Source organism: Xiphophorus maculatus, chromosome 14 (assembly GCF_002775205.1).
Source record: "Xiphophorus maculatus strain JP 163 A chromosome 14, X_maculatus-5.0-male, whole genome shotgun sequence".
Lineage (NCBI taxonomy): Eukaryota > Metazoa > Chordata > Actinopteri > Cyprinodontiformes > Poeciliidae > Xiphophorus > Xiphophorus maculatus.
This window is the reverse complement of record NC_036456.1, coordinates 5,445,773-5,455,750: the sequence shown is the minus strand read 5'-3', so window position 1 is coordinate 5,455,750 and position 9,978 is coordinate 5,445,773. Positions and strand designations below refer to the sequence as shown.

General features: G+C 39.7%; 1 long non-coding RNA gene across 1 annotated transcript; it reads left to right on the top strand.

Annotated features, from left to right (window-relative positions):
- The first annotated feature begins 7,922 nt into the window (after nt 1-7,922).
- On the top strand, nt 7,923-9,512 carry LOC111611139. Its single transcript, XR_002753902.1, has 6 exons — nt 7,923-7,965; nt 8,081-8,321; nt 8,501-8,582; nt 8,884-8,976; nt 9,047-9,192; nt 9,285-9,512. It is a non-coding gene; the product is annotated as an uncharacterized LOC111611139 (long non-coding RNA).
- The last annotated feature ends 466 nt before the right edge of the window (nt 9,513-9,978 follow it).

Here is a 9,978-nt window from a genome sequence, read left to right as displayed (position 1 = left end):
AATATAATGTCGCACCAGTTGTGAACTTAGACTGGTTGGCCAGTAGGTGGCAGCATACGGCGTGATGAACAAGAAAACGCAATACTTGTATTATCTGCATTATTTGTAGTCCAATTTCTCTGAGGCACCAGTGCGTGCGTTCGTCAATGAAAGTCATGGAAACGACGTTAGCGTCCTCTCAAGCCTATAAATGACGCCGACCTTCTGAATTCTTTCCCCTTTGCTACGGGACTTTTGAGAGAGACGCCTGAAGGAGCCTTTAAAGCCTCGGACGGTTTGAGCTTGTCGAAAAGTCTGCATTGCAAAACTCGCTGAAGAAGCACTCCTTGAAGAAGGACTCGCCGAAGAAGGACTCGCCGAAGAAGGATTCGCTGAAGAAGGACTCGCCGAAGAAGGACTCGTTGAAGAAGGACTCGCCGAAGAAGGACTCGTTGAAGAAGGACTCGCCGAAGAAGCCCTTGATTAACAAACCTGCGACAGACGGTTCCTGGTCAAGAGAAGCACCAGCAGGGTGATCAGCTTGAAGGTTAAAATCATTCTTTTACTATTTTTAATATACGAAAGCAAGTTATTACTAAGACATTAGTGACTTGTATTTTTTTATTTTGTGTTTGTGTTTTAAAGAAATACTGACTGCTGTTAAAAAAAAGACAAGTAGCATTCTTTGCTAGCATAGCTCTTTCTTAACTCTTAAACCGTTTTTTAACTGAATTTTGCTGGAAATGTCGGGAATGTTAAACTGTGGTGTAATGATTTAAGAAATATATGTATTTTACTTAATTATAGCCAACTTAGTTAAAGTAAGGTCAAATTAATGGAAAATTAGCTTGTTTTTTTGACCGTTATTTTTTGAAAAATGCCGTGATAAACACCCAGTTTCCATGGATACGCTAAATGAACTACTTTAAATATTTAATGTTCTTTTTTAAAAAAAACATTAAAAGGATAGTATATACCCTTTTAATAGCCTATATTTTAATCGTTTAGTTTCATTATTTTTTCAAGATAGGGACATGTTGATCTGGTTGTTTTTTTTTTTTTGTTTTTTTTTTTTTTTCTTTAGCATAGCCAGGAAATATGAATTGATTTGAAAAAACAAAAATGGTGATATTTAATCTAAGAATATCAGGTTTGATGACTTTGGTGTCCAATTCTTTGACATTTTCATGACTTCTTTGAAATATATAGCTTTAATAGGTCTCTTGCATTTGTGTTGTGAAACAAATTTGTGAGTTAATTTAAATTGTTTTGTGACTTATGTGTTAGCTTATTGACATTTGTGGATAAATGTCTGGGATATTAACAATAGTGTTTGAGAAAAATTGTTATGCTGGTTTGAATAGTCAGATTTCTGTTCAGTTCTTGGGCTTTATTTTTTTTTTTTTTTCAAAAAATGCCTTGACAAACATACTTGGTTTCCATGGCAATCACATCGGACTAGGGGTGTATTAGGACACTCAAAGACGCTTTGCATAAAATTTCCATTCATGTACACGTTCACACACTGATGATAATAAGCTAATCATTATGACTTGTAGCCACAGATGTTTTAAAAGTTATTTCTGGTTTTAGAAGATCTGTTTTGTTTCATTCAGATCTTTGGAATAAGAAGCCAGTGTCTGTTCCAGGTTTCAAAAAATGCCTCAACAACACATTTGGTCTCCTTGGATACGTTGCTTGAAATAAAACCTTAATACTTGAATATTAGAAAAGTTTTTAGATATATATTTCTCCTGTATTATTTCCAAGTAGTTTAGTTTATATTTAAACTTATTATTGTTTAGTTTGCTTTTTTTAAGAAAGAGAAGTTTTGAATAATTAGTTGTTTATGAAATGCTGTGTTGGTCCTTTGCATATTTGGAGCTGTAATATATTTTCACGCTGATTACATTTTCAGAAAGAGGCAGCAATATTAATAGTGGTGTGGTGATTGGAAAACTTTTTATTTTAGTTTGAGAGAATTACTATTAGAGAATCCATTTTGTTGATGTTCTCCATCTCCATGGAGATGGTAATATTGACAGAAGCATAAGGAGCAATATAATTGTGTGAACATTCATCTGAGTTTATTGCTGGGTTGTATGCAGCCCTCAAATCTTCAGACTGATGTCATGATAGCCATAACTGACCCATTTGGAGTAATATTAACATGTGATAATAAGACTTTTTGAGGCATCATGTACACATAAGGGATGCGGATTAATACACTGGATATGGATTTCTATTTTTTTTGTAGGAGCTCCTGGAAACGGAGGAAAGGCCACTTATGTCGGCCTGTTTATGTAGCTCCCTACTATAAAACATCTATAAAACTTTTAAATTGATAGATGTACATTTTTGCTGTTAGGTAAAAACATCGGGATGTTTCGGAGAGACTCCATCCAGGAACTCCATTGTTTTCGCCATGGAGTTCCTGTACCTAGTGAATTAACTGTGGTGAAAATTAAGAAGTTTGAATTTTATTTAATATGAAAACAGACTTACTTTTATAGGTTGCATGATCTAAAATGTTAACCTAATTTGATTTTCCTTTACGCATAATGCGCAAAGGAAAATCGCACATTATGCGCGTATGGGAGTACTGATACTCCCATATATGAAGGGAGTATCAGTACCTTCATACTCCCTTCATATATGGGAGTATGAAGGTACTGAAGGGGTGTCAGAGTAGCTGTGGCTGTGATTGTTAAAAATTGTTGAGCTCAAAGGAATTTAGTTTTATTAGCTACAATTAAGATTTTGGTCATTTAAAAATGCTATTGGAAACATATTTTTTAAAAGTTTGATACTTTTAAGGTACTACAGTTGTGTAAGTAGTGATTTAAGTATAATACTAATGAATGTATCACATATCTTATCCCTGGCTATTATTAGGAATGATAAAATGTACCTGTAGCACCAAAGATTTGTGGGGATGGGTTGTTATAGAAGGGTGAACTGAGTAACTTGTTGCAGGGTTTATTTTACTCACACTAATGGCACAATCTAAGATTACAGGAGTTTTATTAGCTATTAAGAGTCGTAAATACAGTGTGTAGCTCTTTAATTTATATTTCCAAATGTTTAAGAGTTTATGACTAGGGATGAATTACCAATAAGTCTAAATTTGATTTGTTGTACCAATGATTTATTGGTACTAAGGTGAAGCTGCAAGTTTGTTTGTCTGAGTGGTGATGGTCTATACATGTTTGATCATTGAGTTTAAGAGTGTGTTGTTCTGGTTTCTATGTAAAATCATGTTTTTTGCTATTTTTTGTGACTAAAGATAAGCTTTATTTATTTTATCTCTTAATTCCCGTTCTTGTTGTATAATCACATCTGGCATAGCAATAATATTGTTAATTACATTCAAGAAAAACAAACACATTCACAAACATGGGTTATTGTATTGTTGGTATTTCACTGTTCCCTCTAAACATTGCTTTGGACTTTTGTGAAGGTCAAGATACTGATAGATTTTTTTTTGCTTTGCTTTTTTTCCTTCACAGCCCATACCATGGCGCTTCCAGCAGATGGATCCCCAGCGTTGGAGGGACTTCCAGACAATGGTAAGGAACACGGTAAGTTGTGTTTACATGAAGCCGACACGATTTCTGAAGACCATGGAGAGGAGTTGAGGTATAGTTTACCTTCGCAGTCTGTGGACTGTTCTACCAGCTCCAGTGGTAGCTCTACCAGCTCCAGTGGTAGCTCTACCAGCTCCAGTGGTAGTTCTACCAGCTCCAGTGGTAGCTCTACCAGCTCCAGTGGTAGCTCTACCAGCTCCAGTGGTAGCTCTGCTACCCGCTCTATTGAAGACGAGGTAGGTAATGCCTGTACTACCAGCTCCAATGAAGGTAAGGTAGGTAATGACTGTACTACCAGATCCAATAAAGATGAGGTTGATAATGAAGACCAGAATGACTTCAAATCCCGCCTTCGGGTTGTCCAGGTCCTTCGACCAAACATTAAATTCCTGTGGGGCATCGGAGTGCTTGAACAGTCATTGAAACATCTGAACTGGACGGTTGATAAGCTTAGCTTCGCTGACACCAGTCTGACAGGGGACCGTACCGATGCTATGTCACAGCTGCTTAAGATTCTTCCCCCACATTTCAAATACATAAAAGTCATCGGGGTGTCTCAAAAGCCTCAAGAAGACACGGCTTCTTGTACTAAACTTGAATTCACATCTGGACTTGACAAACAGGAAGAGCCCATTTTGCGTCCAAAGAAGTCTAGACCTATCGGTACCTTGAAACATCATCAGGTAGATTTGGAAGAGGACGCGGGTTCTTTGACTTCTGACCGAGACAGGAGAACAAGGAAGAAGATGGATGCTGCGAAGGTGGATGGTGCGAAGAAGGACGACCCACCATCAAAGCTTTGTTTTGGTACCGTGCTTCCTTCCAGGTTTCTGTTTACATCTGGACTTGACAAACAGGAAGAGCCCATTTTGCGTCCAGAGGACTCCAGACCTATCGGTTCCCTGCAACATCATCAGGTAGGTTTGAAAGAGCACGCGGGTTCTTTGACTTCTGGCCGAGACAGGAGAGCAAGGAAGAAGATGGATGCTGCGAAGGAGGACGACCCAACATATAAGCTTAGTTTTGGTACCGTGCTTCCTTCCAGCTTTAAATTCACATGTGAACTTGACAAAAAGCAAGAGCCCAATATGCGTCCTATCAGTATCTCGCCACAGCCTCTGGCAGGTTGGAAAACTTTAGTGGCTTCTGTGGCTTTTGACCGCACCAGGAGAACTACAAAGAAGGTGAATGCTGCAAAGGAGGATGACCCATCATCAAAGCCTAGTCATCAGGTAGGTTTGAAAGAGGACGCGGCTCATGAGACATCTGTGACTGCCATAAACAGAACGAGGACAAAGGACAGTGATGCTGAAGAGCAGCCCCCAGCCAAGAGGACTAGGGACACTGTTGACATCTGTCGCCCATCAACGGCGTCATGTGAGGATCCTGGACAGTCATCCGAGAGGCCCAAGGACAGTGTTACTGAAGAGGAGGTTGCCACCAAGAGGACCAACCATAGTGATGATGTCTTTAAAATCATTGTTGACCGGTTGGCATGGAGAATTGAAAATGAATGGGGGGACAAGACCAATCCGTCAAAGTCTCTGTTCAATCCCCGCTGTAAGAAGGGATGTAAAGCTCCCACTGTGAGACCCCCTATCCTCTTCTATCGCTCATCAACGGAGTCATGTGAGGAACCTAGATTGTCATCCCCTCTCCTCGTTCCCGTGTCTACATTGAGGCGTAATCTTCATGTCTTTTCGGACCCTGACCTCAGTCTCTCTTGTGAAATTCCACATGAAATGCCTGCTGAACAGGAGCCCTCTCCCAGTGAGACTGTTGCTAAAGAGGACCCCCCTGCCAAGAGGATTAAGATCTCTCTTCCTCCAAGGGGTGACCTTTTCGCCAAGTTCCGCCCTGGTGCAGAGGACCCCGCCAAGAGCACCAGGGACAGTGTTATTGAAGAGGAGGTTGCCGACAAGGACCAACCATAGTGATGAGATCATTAACCTCCTGAGACCCTGCATCCTCATATGAGGACATTACATTTTTGTAAACACAGATGTAAATAATAACATTGATTGAATGGTCTTATCGTCACACAGATAGACCCAATGTCCTCGTCTGAGGACATTGGGTTTTGAGAAAACCACTTATTGTAGAAAGCTGAAATTTCATTTTTAGGCCAATTGGGTCCTTATGATCCCAAATGACAAGGAGAAATGTATATGCAAAAACAGACCCATTGTCCTCATATGAGGGCATTGGTTTTGACATAGTTCAAGAGCACATAGAAAGCTAAAATTTAATTTCAACTAAAATTAGGTCATACTAATCCCAAATAGTAAGGAGACATAAAAAATGCACATCAAACAAAAGCCCGGGTCTCAGGAGGTTAAAATCATCCTCAAACGGTTGGCATGGAGATGTGAAAAAGAATGGGGGGACAAGGCCCATCCATCAAGCTCTCTTTTCCATCCCCGCTGTAGGAGGAAATTTGAAGAACCCATTCAGGTTCTCCCTGTCCTCAGTCTCTCACCAAGGATGTCGTGTGAGGATCCTTTTCTCTCATTACCTGACTCCAGTCCCTTGCCTTTGACGCATTGTGAAGATCCCATTTTGTCACCCCGTGTTTTCAGTCCCCCACCACAGATGCCACGTGAGAATCCCACTCTCACACATAGAAGAAGAACAAATATTTTCAACATCTGGTGGAGTTACAGCAAGAGGGAGTTCCAGACACAAGTGGTTTAGACCTAACTACGCCTTGTCAAGTGACTCCGATTAGATTGGGATCTGTAAAAAACTGAAGACCTATTTGGGAAGTCACATTAGGACATCATCATTTCTGTTGTTTTTTACTTAAGCCAATGGCTTTCTATCAGGCTTGTGGAAACCTTAGGTAGCGCCTTGCACCGGGGTTTTTCTTTATTCCAATTCTGGATTTAGCATTTTGGATATTAAGGATTCTGGAAGAACTGAAGAAACCTTAGGTAGCGTCTTGCACCGAGGTTTTTCTTTATTCCAATGCTGGAATTAGCATTTTGGATATTAAGGATTCTGGAACAACTGAAGAAACCTTAGGTAGCGTCTTGCACCAGGTTTTTCTTTATTCCAATTCTGGATTTAGCATTTTGGATATTAAGGATTCTGGAAGAACTGAAGAAACCTTAGGTAGCGTCTTGCACCGAGGTTTTTCTTTATTCCAATGCTGGAATTAGCATTTTTCATGTTAAGGATTCTGGAACAACTGAAGAAACCTTAGGTAGCGCCTTGCACCGAGGTTTTTCTTTATCTTTGTCTTTTCCTCTCAACTTCCTCATGTTTCATAGTGTAATAGTGGTTCTTCCCCACACTGTGCTCTCTGCCATAGTAAATTATTCTATCCTGTTCCCCCACTAATCCACTCTCCAAGTTTTCAATCTTTCAGGTTTTAGCTGCTCATCGCCTTTCGCCGTTGTCCATGTGGTTCCGGTGCTTCTGGACCTCTTGTTTTTCACACTGCTTGTAAGTTTTTGCATTCCAAATTCACATGACACTGATTGCCTCCTGCTGGTGGTGGGGACCATCAGCTTTACTAAATAAAAATAGAAATAGAAGTTATTAGTAATTTACAAAGTGTTCAACCATACAGAGTTAAAGTTTACATTAAGTAAGGAATGCTTGCCTGATAATACTTTGTATCAGAAACAACATTAAAGCATCAGGAAAATAACAATAGTCAAAGACAAAGGAGAACATAGACCGAATTTATGCTTGAGGGATTAAATTAAGAGCTTTTACTCAGAGGGACACTAGAGAACAGGATCGGATGGAAGGAAATGGAGAGCATGTGGAGTAAAGTTTTCTGTAGATAAACTATTAATCTCATGAAACAAATAGTTTACATGGCCAATAGCATGTTCATGTGTTACATGACAGAAGGATCACAAAAAAAAAGAATAGACATTAAAAAATACCCAAAACTAGTCTCTGATCCAGGTTCAGATTCTCAGATCTCTGATTCTCTGATCATCCCAGGTTGGATATCCTCCGCCTGTAAACCTCCACCTTCAGAACCACCAGTCAGATGGAGGAGATAAGAGAACCCTGTTGACAAAAAAAGTAAGAAAACTTATTTTCATTTTAAATATGGATTAAATTGAGGTCAAATTGTTCTTCCTTCTGTCCAAATATATTCTGTTTGTTAACCCCATTGTCTTTTCTCTTTATTTCATTTCTCCGTCAACTCATGTCTCATGACATGAGTTGACCAACAATTAAAGAAGAAGACCAGCTCCACCTGCTGATCTACTGGTTGTAACAGATTGTGGAAAAGGTGAGGACATGATGAAGACTTGATGAGAAAGTCTCTTTCAATTTTTGGGTGAAATTAGCTTTAAAAAACCTACTGAGTACGTTTTCCCACCTAAGAAAGAAGGAGCAGAAGAAGAAGGAATGAATGACTGTTACATAACACGTGAGTCTAACATGTACTACAGGTTAATGACCTTTGACTTGTAGCACAGACACATGTCTCTGAAACCGCTGCAGAAGTGATAAGATCACATGGATGTCACAATTTCTTCTTTCAGCTCATCTTTTGAGACAGATTCCGATGGAGAAGTGGAATAAAGAGCAACAGTGGAAACGGGTCAACCAATGACAGTCAGACTCACACTCCCCCAACCGCCTCACCCCCCCTCCCACCTGACAGACGCCAAACACTCTCTCATCGCTATAAAACCTCCTCACCTCCATCACTGTCAGGGACATGAAGATCCTGAAGTGTTTGTGTTCATCTGACTGGCTGAGGTGGATGCAGACACTCTGAGGGTGAGTTCTTGAGATTTAAACAGTTTGACCTCCTAATGCCTGTCTGTGCACTTCCATGATTTTTACTGGAACATATGTATTTGTTTGCTTCAAATGTTTTGTTCCTTGTATATTTTGTGCATAGATTCCTAAATTAGAGCCCTGACAATTGAACGATCCAAAGCGTTTGTGTCTTCTAGGTACTCAGAGCAGGTGGAGTGTGTCGTTTTCCAGAAGAGTGATGTGTGTGTGGGCAGGAACTACAGTGACTTTACTCCTCAGGTTGATCATTTGTTCATTTTGCATTTCTTTAGATTGACGGTTCAAGTGTTTGTGAAAACAAGTAAATGTACTTTGTTGGGCTTTTATGTATCAGACCCAAACTAAATATTTTATTGTTTTGGAGTGGCAGGAAAGTTCTTTAAAAGCTTTTTTAGTAGAAGAAATCTGTAAAGTTTTAATTTTTTTTCCCACTTCACACTAATAGTATGTTGTGTTGGTGTATCTCATAAAGTATCAGTAAAATATGTTGTTTATGGCTTTAGGATATGTTTAAGTAACAACATTGTGTAAAACTCCCCAGGTCTCACTGAGAGGCGCCTTATGTGGTTCCGTGTTTCTGGGAGTTTGCTCACCACACCAACCAGATCAGCCCGTCGTACCGCGGGCGCACACTGTGAGAAGAACTGCAGATGCTGTTATTGTTACAGGAAAATGACGGTACTGAATTGCTGCCTGTATTCTAGCTACACCGGGGGAAGCTACTCCAGCTGCTCAGTTCAGATTCAGGGTGTGAAGCTGGACGATGCGGGCCAGCATCACTTCAGGTTTGAGACAAACCAACCGCTGGGGAGATGGACCTCACCTGACACCATTACTCTGGATGTAGCAGGTAGAGCTGCTGAGACATCTCAGCAAAGTTTCAGTATTTAATGGCGTGCGTTTGACTCTGTGTTTCTCAAATTTGTTCTTCTGTTTCCTTAGCTCGACTCTCCTGTCTAAACATCAATGACTCTGGAAGCGGACAGCGAGGTTTCTGGTGCCTGGCTGGAGACGAGATTCTGATTCTTCAAGTGCCAAAACAAAATATCAGAATAAATAGTTAGAAGGCAGATTTGTTTTCTCTTCATAATTGTTTTCATTATTGATGGTCCACGACACAAAATCCATCAGTGCTGTAACTATGAGTTTAATAAAATGTTCTTCTATCAATCTCTTATTTCTGGAGTCATTTTTTAACCATAATCATTTTTGGAAACATTATATATTAAAGGAACTCCCACATTTTTAATAGAACTTTATAACTGATCAAAACACAAACTGATGAACAGGATTAAAAAAGTTTTTTTTTTATTAAGTGTGAATTAATTTGTAGTTACATCAATACAAAATTCACATCTTAAAAACAAACACAAGCCAGTCACACTGAAGAAGTATCCTGATGTTGACCTTCGACCCTTAGCTTCAACTGATTCACTGAAAAGTTGGGTAGAAATGTTACCCAGAGAACGCTCTTTTTCCTCATGGACTCATAACCAATGAAATAAACTGGAAGAACTGGAAACTGAACCAGTTGGTGGATCATGTCAGTCAACACCAGTCGTTTCTAAGCCCTCCTTTAAAACTTCACAGCTCAGACTCTGACTTCTGAAAACCTTTCCTCCAGTTTGAGCCGAGA